We start from the raw sequence: 9206 nt of genomic DNA on the forward strand, positions 1-9206 counted from the left end.
CCCTTTTTTAGAACGAGATACAACGCAGTCTCGAATCCGGCCCTCCCACCTGCCAGCTGTGTGATCTCGGCCAAGTCGCTTAACCGCTCTGGGTCTCTGTTTCCTCCTGCGTAAAATGGGGAATTATGCTGTCTCCCTCTTGGGGCTGCTGTGGGGATTAGAGATCAGGCGTGGGAAGTGTTTAACGCAGGGCTTGACGTGCAGCTGGTGATAAACAAAGCAGCAGGTGCAGGGCTCGGTGTTGTTGGCTCTTACGTTCACCGCCGCGAGGTTACCCATGGCAGCTGCCATCTGGCATTCTTTTATAGACCGGGGCGAAATGACAGCTCAGCGCCATAGTTTACGAGGGTTAGAGCTGATTCTAGAACCCAGGATCTAGAATCCGGGTTCTAGAACCTGGAGCCACCCTCCCAAGGAGATCCCCCTTTGTCTTTGGTGTTCTGGCGTTTCCACTATATTGAGTGGCGTGGATTTCTCTCTCCTTTTCCTCTCGGGCCACAGCGAGATGGGTACGCGGCCCGGAGGCCCTTCCTGATGCACCTCACTGACTCGGGCACAGGTGCTATCCTTGGGCCTCAGTGTGGGGAAGCAAGGCCGTGAGGCTTCTGGTAAAGTCGGTGTGGCTGTGGGTTCCCCTGGGTGGGGACAGCGAGGACACTGGACGCCCGGAAGCAAAGGAGGTGTGGCCTCGGGTAAGCAGTCACAGACACCGTGTCTGGTCGGATCCCAGGAGACGGTGGCCTGATCCTTTCTGCCCTGCCACTGGGGTTTGGGAGAGAAGAGGTCCCGGCGAGACAGGCTTCAGAAGGCTGTGCCCCAGGCCTCCTCCGAGGGGACAGCTACCTGGAGCGGGCCCCGGGCTCCAGATGGCAGAGCAGAAGAGGCCCAAGAGGGCCGCTGGATGTGCAAAGCAGGCTCCATAGAGGCTGCGCGACGGCTCCCGGGCCCCTCCCTTCTCTCCCTGCATCAGGCCTCCTGCCAGCTGCCCAAGAGAGGTCCCTGCACATCGACCTTGGCCTGGGAGACAGAATGGGATTCACCTGCTCGAAAAAGCGACGGTCTCGACTTGCCCAAGGTTACACCCGCACTTAGGGTCCCAGCCGTGATTTGGGGTGTTCCCGGAGGGACAACATTCTCGTCCTGCGCGCTCATTCCCAAACGGCCTCCAGTCCCACTTCCAGCTCCGTGCCCACGCGAGGTCGTGCTCAGAGGTTCGGATGGCACAGGAGCAAGACATCTGTCGCCGCGCTCTCGGGAAATGGCTATTTCCCGTCACCGTATCGTCATCTAGGAAATGCAGAGCCCCACGGATGAATCTGGCCTCTGCTGCTTGCGAGCCACAAGACTCAGGATGAGGCCGGGAAGCCCAGACCGCACAACGACGGCGACGATATCCTACCTGCCCCCCTTCTCACGGCCCCCAAGGTGTGGGGACACACACTGACTGAAGTCACAGCAAACGGGGCTGGCGCTGCCCTGGCCGCCGAGAAACACACCCACTGGTTTCAGAGCGCCTCTCCTTTCTAATGAAAGGCCTCTGCTGGAGCATGAATTATTCAGAGAAGTCTCTGTTCTGTTATCTCCCCTCCCCGGGGACGCCCCTACCATTGTCCGCCCTGATGGGTCATTATGCACTCTGTGAATTTAATCTTTCAGGCTATCCGGCCCCGCGCGCAGAAAAAATGTATGAATAACAATTTTCCTGTAATAACCTTCAACTAACCTTTCAACCAGAGTGAGTCATTCCAATCCCATTTTCACATCAAGAGGAGTCAAAGGCAGGCAATTACCTCTTATCTGTTTCAGGAGCTGCCCCCTACCTCTGCCGCACCCTTAATTTTTAAAGGGGTGTTGAAGAATGTTGTGCGGGTTCCAGGAGGAGGTGGGAAGGAATGGGCGATAAGGGGCGGCCTCTGGAGTCCCAGCAGCAAGTCCGGGCAAGGAGTTCTGAGCCTCAGTCTTCCCCTGTGGATGGGGGGGCCCAGACCACCCCACCTATTTCCTGGGGCCCCTGCCTCTGGCTGTCATCAATCAACCAGCAATCTGGCTTTTTGCCCCACAGAAGGCAGCCCTTAAGTCCTGCCCTTGCCCCTGCATAAGGGAAAATGTCTCTGCCCGGAGCTTTCCTCAAAGGCTTTCCACGGATGGCAATTTCAGATCAACATTAGCTCCTGGTGGGGACTTTTGCGGTCACCGTGCTGCTGACATTAAGAGGGGGCAGGAGAGCGTGGGGGCTGTGCACAAACCCAGGAGCCCTAACCTCTGCGCAGGGCTTCCAGAGGGCTTCCGTCGTCCTTCTAGAAGGACCTGGAATTTGGAGTCAGGTAAAACCGACTGGAAGACTTGGCTCCTCCAGCTGTGTGGCCTCGGGTAAGTCCCTTCCCAGTCTCTCAGCCTTGAAAGGGCTTCACATGGTGATAACAGTACTTTGCAGGGTCGCTTTGAGGCTCAAATGGGACATTGAAGCAGTCTGTCCCGCCCAAAGCCCTGGGCCTGGGTCACTTCCTCCCCTGGGGCTGAGGCATCCCCACCCCCACTTTCCCCAACTCCTTTCTCCATTCCTGAGTTCAGGAGCACCCTTCTTCCTTCCTCCAGCCTCCTGGGTTCCTCAGTGGCTCAACGAATCCAGAGAGGAAGTGTGGGGGTGGGAGAGGGGAGAAACACTGGTTTTCCCAAAGGGGCCTCGGCCCCTTGGTATCTTACAGAATCATCTTGCCTTTGACCGGACCACCTCTTGGATTTTGCTTTTCTGACAACCGTCTTCTTTTCTCGCCCAATGAAAAATACAAACTCAAGAGTATGAAATGACTTTTCCAAGTCGTAACGCAGAGGGTCCGAAACAGGTCCTGGACCAGGACCCAGGTGTCCGCGCTCCTCTCTCAACGCTCAGACCAGGACACGGTCTCTTTTTTATTTCTTTTTAATTTTTTTGGTAATGTTTATTTATTTTTGAGACAGAGGGGGACAGAGCATGAGCGGAGGAGGGGGAGAGAGAGAGAGGGAAACAGGCTCCGAAGCAGGCTCCGGGCTCCGAGCTGTCAGCACAGAGCCCAAAGTGGGGCTTGAACTCACGAGCTGTGAGATCATGACCTGAGCTGAAGTCGGACGCCCAACCGACTGAGCTCCCCAGGCGCCCCCCAGGACACTGTCTCTTAAAGAGCTGGAAAGGTAGCACCCCAAAACATGATGGCCTCAGGCAGGGGTGGGCATCCTTGAGATTCCTCAGACCAAACCACACTGGCCTAGCTTCGGTGAGTTTCTTCTTTTGGATCACAAAACGGTCAGGGACCTGGCCTGACAATTCCCCATGGGATAATGCCACTCCGGGCCATCGCAGAGGTAGCGTGGAATACCTCAGGACGCCTGTCTGAACGACTGGGTCTGCTCAGAGAGAGGGAGCTGGAGACCGAGGACGGTGTCGTGTGAGTGGGAATGAGAAGGGAAAGGGGTGAGCAAGTACTTAGCAAGGGCTCACCTGCCATCGGGCTGTCAATTAGCAGCTTCCCATGCTCCTGGCCAGCTGTCCAAGCTCATACGGGGCAGGGACGTGAAGGTCCTGTCTGACATCTGGCCCCCCACCCCTTCCCCGATTCCCCCCTCCCCGGGACCCCACCCCCCACCCTGCACTTGCATAGCCTGAATCCGTCTCTTGGTCTGACACTGCATAGCATCCTGTCTCCCACTCTGGACCTCTCTTCTTCCAGAAGCCTCCCCCGCCGCCCTCAATTCGTCTTTGAGGACCGGAGGGGGGGAGGGGGGGCAGGACTCAGCCCTTTCTTTCTGCCCATCCCAAAGCCTGTTGGATTCTTGTTCAGACTTTTCCTTCTCATCTCCCTCTTGGGCATCTGCAGAAGGCCCTTCCAGAAAAGCCCGTTAGAGGAAATACAGAAAAACATTTAACAGTAGGGGACTGGGCAACGGGATTGTAAGTGTGGGTTTTACATTTTACATTTCTCCCCCTACCCTTTGGCTAGTTTCTCAACTTTAAGAAATGTGTATTGGAAAAATTGACAAGACTCCAAGAAAGTCACTATTCTCAACACGTTTAGCCCCCTCTTGAGATCTGACAGTGATGCTCTGATGCCCACTTAACACGCAGTTCTTGAGAACTGTGTGACCACTGGGCACCCAGTAGGGCCACACAGCAGGTCCGCCTGTTGCTTGATGGGGGCGACGCTGTCGGGGTGTGAGTTGGACGGGTGGCTGGTGGAGGACTCCCCCGTCGGAAGAAAAGCTCTCTACCTGCTAGCTGGGGTGATGCCGGGACCTGTCACCGGGCCCAGCCAGGCTGGGCCGTAGCTGCCTGTGAAAACAGCTGTGGAACTATTGGAAATACTCGGCAGGGCTGACTTCCCCCAAGGGACGATGCTGCTTCGAGGAGGGGGCACGAGAGCCGGCAACCTCCGTCGTTACGGACACAAGCCCGTGTTAACTCGCAGACACAGGGCACACAGGCCACTGGGCTGCGTCTTAGTGGGCGCTCTGCACACCTGCCTTCCCCGGAGTACCTCTTTGGGGTTGGCCCAAAGGGTTGACCTTTCCAAAGGTCAAGTGCCAATGGAGGGACTGGGGGCGAGGAGCGCCAGGGCCTTTGAGCCATTAGCGAGGGAGGGTAGAATCCAAAATGGCAGCCGAGGGCACCAAGGACGAGCCATGGGGCCACCATTAGGGATCATGTGGACTCGGGGCTGGGAAGCTGCTTTCTGGACAAAAGGAGAAAACCCGTGCTTCCCAGGAGGAGGCAGCCCCCATCTAGGAAGACCTTGCCTAGGTCAGGATTCAAACTCAGGTCCCTCTGTGTGCAAAGCCTGCAGGTCTCATCCTTCCTATGTCTGTTTCCAGCTCGCACAAGTTAGCTCCCGATCTCCATCCGATTTGCCTTGGCCTTGGGGATTTCTCCCGTGGCCGCCCCCTGTCACCTCCCCTTTCCCTGCCTGGTCCATATCTTCATCGCTTCCTGGTATTCCCAGTTGCCCACTCTTCGACCCTGCAGGGGACGCGAGACCCTTCTCCTCCTGTGCCCATTAATAAAACCCCACCGTGCAGCCTCAACTCCTGGACAGTTTGCCCTGGAGTCTGGAACAGATTTTCCTGCAAGGAAATCTCACAGCCGGGGGAGGGCGGGGGGGGGGGGGCGAGGGGGGAAGTGCTCTGAACTTTTGGCGTGTGTTCTCTCGAATGTTTCCCATTTTGAGAGTATAGAGAAGAGCAAAATAGGTTGAGGAGCCAACATTTGTGCTACCCAAACATGTCATATCAACAACGGCAACCTTTTCCCCAGAGAAAATTAGGCTGTATGTCATGTGCATGTGGCTTTTTTTTTTTCTTTTCTTTTTCTTTCTTTTTTTTTTTTCTTTTTTCTGGGGGTGGAGGTGTTGCATTTTAATGCCTGATTTTGGCACTTGGTGCAGGAAAATAATGGAGATGCCAATGGCCAGATTTTCCTCCATCCAATCTCAGGGAGAAAAGAAAAAAAAAAAAAAAAAACCAACAACCTCGTTTCTGTTTAAATTTCTTGCAGCTGAGTTATATACACAGTACATGAGGGCAACTGTTCAAAATGTACACATTTATAGCTCCACTGTATTTTTTTTTTTTTTTTTTACCCTTTGCAACAGAGAGCTGAGACATAAATACCACCCCCGTCCGACTGCACGCAAGGTATGCATGTATGTGACGAAAATAAATCCTCCGGGATTTCTAACTGCCAGGCTTTTGTGCTCGACACATGTCAGTGCAGATTGCCAACAGGTGCGGCTCGGGGGGGAGGACAGGGCAAAAGACAGGCAGGATGACTGGGAGGAAGCCGGTGGCCAGCCACACGGCGGAGGGGGCGGGGCACGCCGCCTCGCTCTCCCACAACCTGGCTGGCCCCCCTCCTAGACCAAGTAGGAGGCATGATCACGGGTGCCGTGGCCGAAACGTAAGATTCCGGGCAATGCTACAGCTCCAACACTGGCCTGTGTGGGAGAGGAGAGACGACATAAATGTCAGCCCGATTTGGGGAGCTGGAGTCGCCGCTCCGGGGAAAAGCCTTTTCTACCCTCCACTGTCCAGTGGGTAAGAAGCCAGCTGCTCTGGTGTCGCCGTGGAATCCAGGGCAACCCGTGTTGGGGTGCCCTAGAAGTGCAGCTTGTGGCTGGGCCTCCCCACCCCCATGAGACACAGCGGGCAGGGACTGTCCCGCCATTTCACAGGTGAGTGTCGGAGAGGCTGAGGGACAGTCACACAGCCAGCCAAAGACAGGCATGAGCTTGGGAGCTTTTCTGCTGCTTTTGCCACAGACCCAGAGGAGAGGCCAAGGGGAATGCCATGGGTGCAGGGCGACTTGAGGGACAGAGGAAGTCCTGCTTGGCTCACTTGCAGAACCTAAAATCCCCATGGGGGGAGTCAGCCACTGGGTTTTGACAGAATTTCCCAAGAGCATTGACAGGAACACTAGATTACTGGGACCGGTGTTAAAGGGCTCTGCGCGGGGAACAAGTTTGAGCAGTGCTGAATTCAGTGTGGAGTTTTCCACCCTGCAGGACTTCTCAGAGCCTTTACCATGTTAATGACCAAAAGCGGGGTTGTAGCCTCCAAGATTTCCCAACCCCATTGACCAGGGAAGTATTTTCACCAAGCCCTCGCTAGGGCTCTGCGGACACACGTTTTCTGAAATGCTGGATTAGGGCAGTGATGAGTTTAGAAAAGCATATTTGGGGGGAGGGGAGGGGAGGCGGGTTAAAATATTATACTAATATTGGTTAAATCCTCCTAAATGCAAAGTGGCTTAACAGATTAGCTTTAAATTACCTGAGAGCCTCTGAGGAAATGGGACACAGAAAAGGTAGGTTTTGATAGAAGAGCAGAGGGAAGTGAAACCACCTTAAATTCAATTTGAGAAGAGCTTCTTTAAACGTGTTGCTGAAAAAAAAAAAAACAAAAGAGGTTTCGCGTTTTGTAGTGTTTTGTAGACGTTTGATTTTGCCCCAGGAGCTCTGAAAGGTGCTAACCCATCCCTCCCGGCCCCCACTTCCGGTTGGAACCAGAGGCATTATGGGAAACACCTGTTGGCTGGGGCGTGGGGGAGGGGTTCGGCAGCCGAGATTTTTGTCTGTGTGTGTGTGTGTGTGTGTGTGTGTGACCTCGTTTTGAAGATAAAAGAAATTTCTGCTTTCTTACAGGAAAAACAAATCCATGTATTTTTTTGGTGATGCTGGGATGTGAGAACACATTTCTGCTCCAGCAAAGGGTTTTTAAAAAATGAAGCCGTAACGTGCCAGCTCCCAAAAGTAAGGGCTGGATGTCATTTATCCTGTCTCCCCACACCCCCCCCACCTCCCGCTCCCCGCACCCCCCCCCCCTTCTGGTTTAGAGCTGGGAGCCTAAGGGATATATTTGTTGTGCTGACCGGACATTTGACTCCTGTGTAAGATGGGCTACTATTGAATCAATAAATCAATAAACAAAGCTCAGCGTGCACACAGTTCTTTCTGGAAGGACAGGTTGCGACCGTGTCCAGATGGAGCCCGGGGTTGTGAGTGGGGAAGGTGACCTGGGGGTCCGAGCCGGCCTCTGCTCCATGGCATCTGGGTGACCACCGATAAGTCTCTTAACCACTCTGAACTCCAGTTTCCTCATCGTATAATAGGGACCCCGAAAGCTGTCTTGTGTATCTGGCAGGTGACAGGAGCGTTGGAGGAGAGAAGGAATAAACACATGTTGTAAAATTAACAGGCTATACAAGTACCAGTTATTATTCCGTGACCGAATTTAAGCAATATCAAGAGGGCCTCTTTCCCTATCTAGAAATATATATATATGTATATATATATATATAAATAATATATATTATTATTATATTATATATATAATAATATATATAATATATAATACAATAATATATAAATAAATAAATATATAAATAAATATAAATATATATAAAAATAAGTATATATAAATATATATAAATAAATATATATATATATATATATATTTTTTTTTTTGTCAAGGCTTGTCAAGGGCCTGAAATCATATTATTAGAAGTGCATTCCTTGGGATGTTAAAGGCTTTTAGATCTTTAAGACATTTTCACTAAAATGCATTTGGGAGACATCAATATGATGCCATTATCTCCGGGCCCCGAGGGGCCGGCCGGAGAGCTGGACCACTGGCAACAAGCCAGGACACCGACTGGGCATGGGGTCTGGGGGGCAGGGGAGCCGGCAGGGACGTGGTAGGCAAGCTGGTGTTCTAGGAAGGGGTCCCCAGGTGTGTGATAGACCAGAGCCTCTCACCCTTGAACGTGCCCATGTATGTCCTTGAGGGGGAGTTAAAATGTGGATTCCCCTTCAGGGGCCCGGGAGGGGCCTGAGAACCAGCGTTTCTCACGAGCTCCTGGGGGAGGCACAGGCTGCTGGTCTGGGGTCCACGTCTGGGGAGCACAGTGATAAAAACCGGCAAGCCCGACTATCCCAGGGAGACCTGGTCAGAGGCCTAAGCGAGGCAGAATTTGATGGTTTGGGAGGAATCGTGGCCAAAAAGCGGTCCTCCCTGGCGCGAGCACAGGGACTAATCCACAGGAGGGCTGTCTGCTGATCTGGACGGTGGTTTCCTGGAAGCCTGGTTAGTGAGCTGTGCCCTTAGCAACTGGAAGGCAGGTGTGCGTGATGGGGCCTTGAGACCTTGCCGGGCCCCCTGGACAGAGCCCAGTGCAGCTTCTATCTGCCTCATTTTCCCCTCCCCTTGCTTCGCCATCTACCCCCAGTTCAGGTTTTCCCAGAGCCCCTCTGTGTGTGTGTGTGTGTGTGTGTGTGTGTGTTGTTTCTCTGTCTATTTCTGTCTATCCACCTCCCTCCGCCCCCTCCCCCTCCGTCTATCATCACCATCCTCCCTGCTGGCTTCGTCTCCGGGTTCCCTCTCCAGCAGCTGGTTCACAGAGGCGTGGGTGGTTTACCAAGCTCTCTCACCAGGTGACCAGTGTTTACTGTCCCGCAAGCCCGGGCACTTGAACGTGGGCCGATGAGCCCCCTGAGGGAGACACAGGTGCTCTTCTCTTTGGAGCCCCACTGCCCAGCACTGGGCCTGGCACCGGGCTCGGGTGCAGAGCTTTGCCAGTTTTCCCACTGCTGGTATTCCTGCGTGTGGACGTGCCTCAGCAGGTCTCATGGCAGGAGCCCCCCTAAACCCCAGGTAAAGTGCACAGTGCCCCTCCAAGCTCTCGC

The 9206-nt window shown here is 53.7% G+C and overlaps 1 long non-coding RNA gene across 1 annotated transcript; it reads left to right on the forward strand.

The window, feature by feature from the left end:
• Positions 1–5748: 5748 nt before the first annotated feature.
• On the forward strand, positions 5749–7453 carry LOC125168355 (uncharacterized). Its single transcript, XR_007153104.1, has 2 exons — positions 5749–6197; positions 7167–7453. It is a non-coding gene; the product is annotated as an uncharacterized LOC125168355 (long non-coding RNA).
• The last annotated feature ends 1753 nt before the right edge of the window (positions 7454–9206 follow it).

The sequence above is a fragment of the Prionailurus viverrinus genome, chromosome B3, assembly GCF_022837055.1.
Source record: "Prionailurus viverrinus isolate Anna chromosome B3, UM_Priviv_1.0, whole genome shotgun sequence".
In the NCBI taxonomy this organism is placed as follows: Eukaryota; Metazoa; Chordata; class Mammalia; order Carnivora; family Felidae; genus Prionailurus; species Prionailurus viverrinus.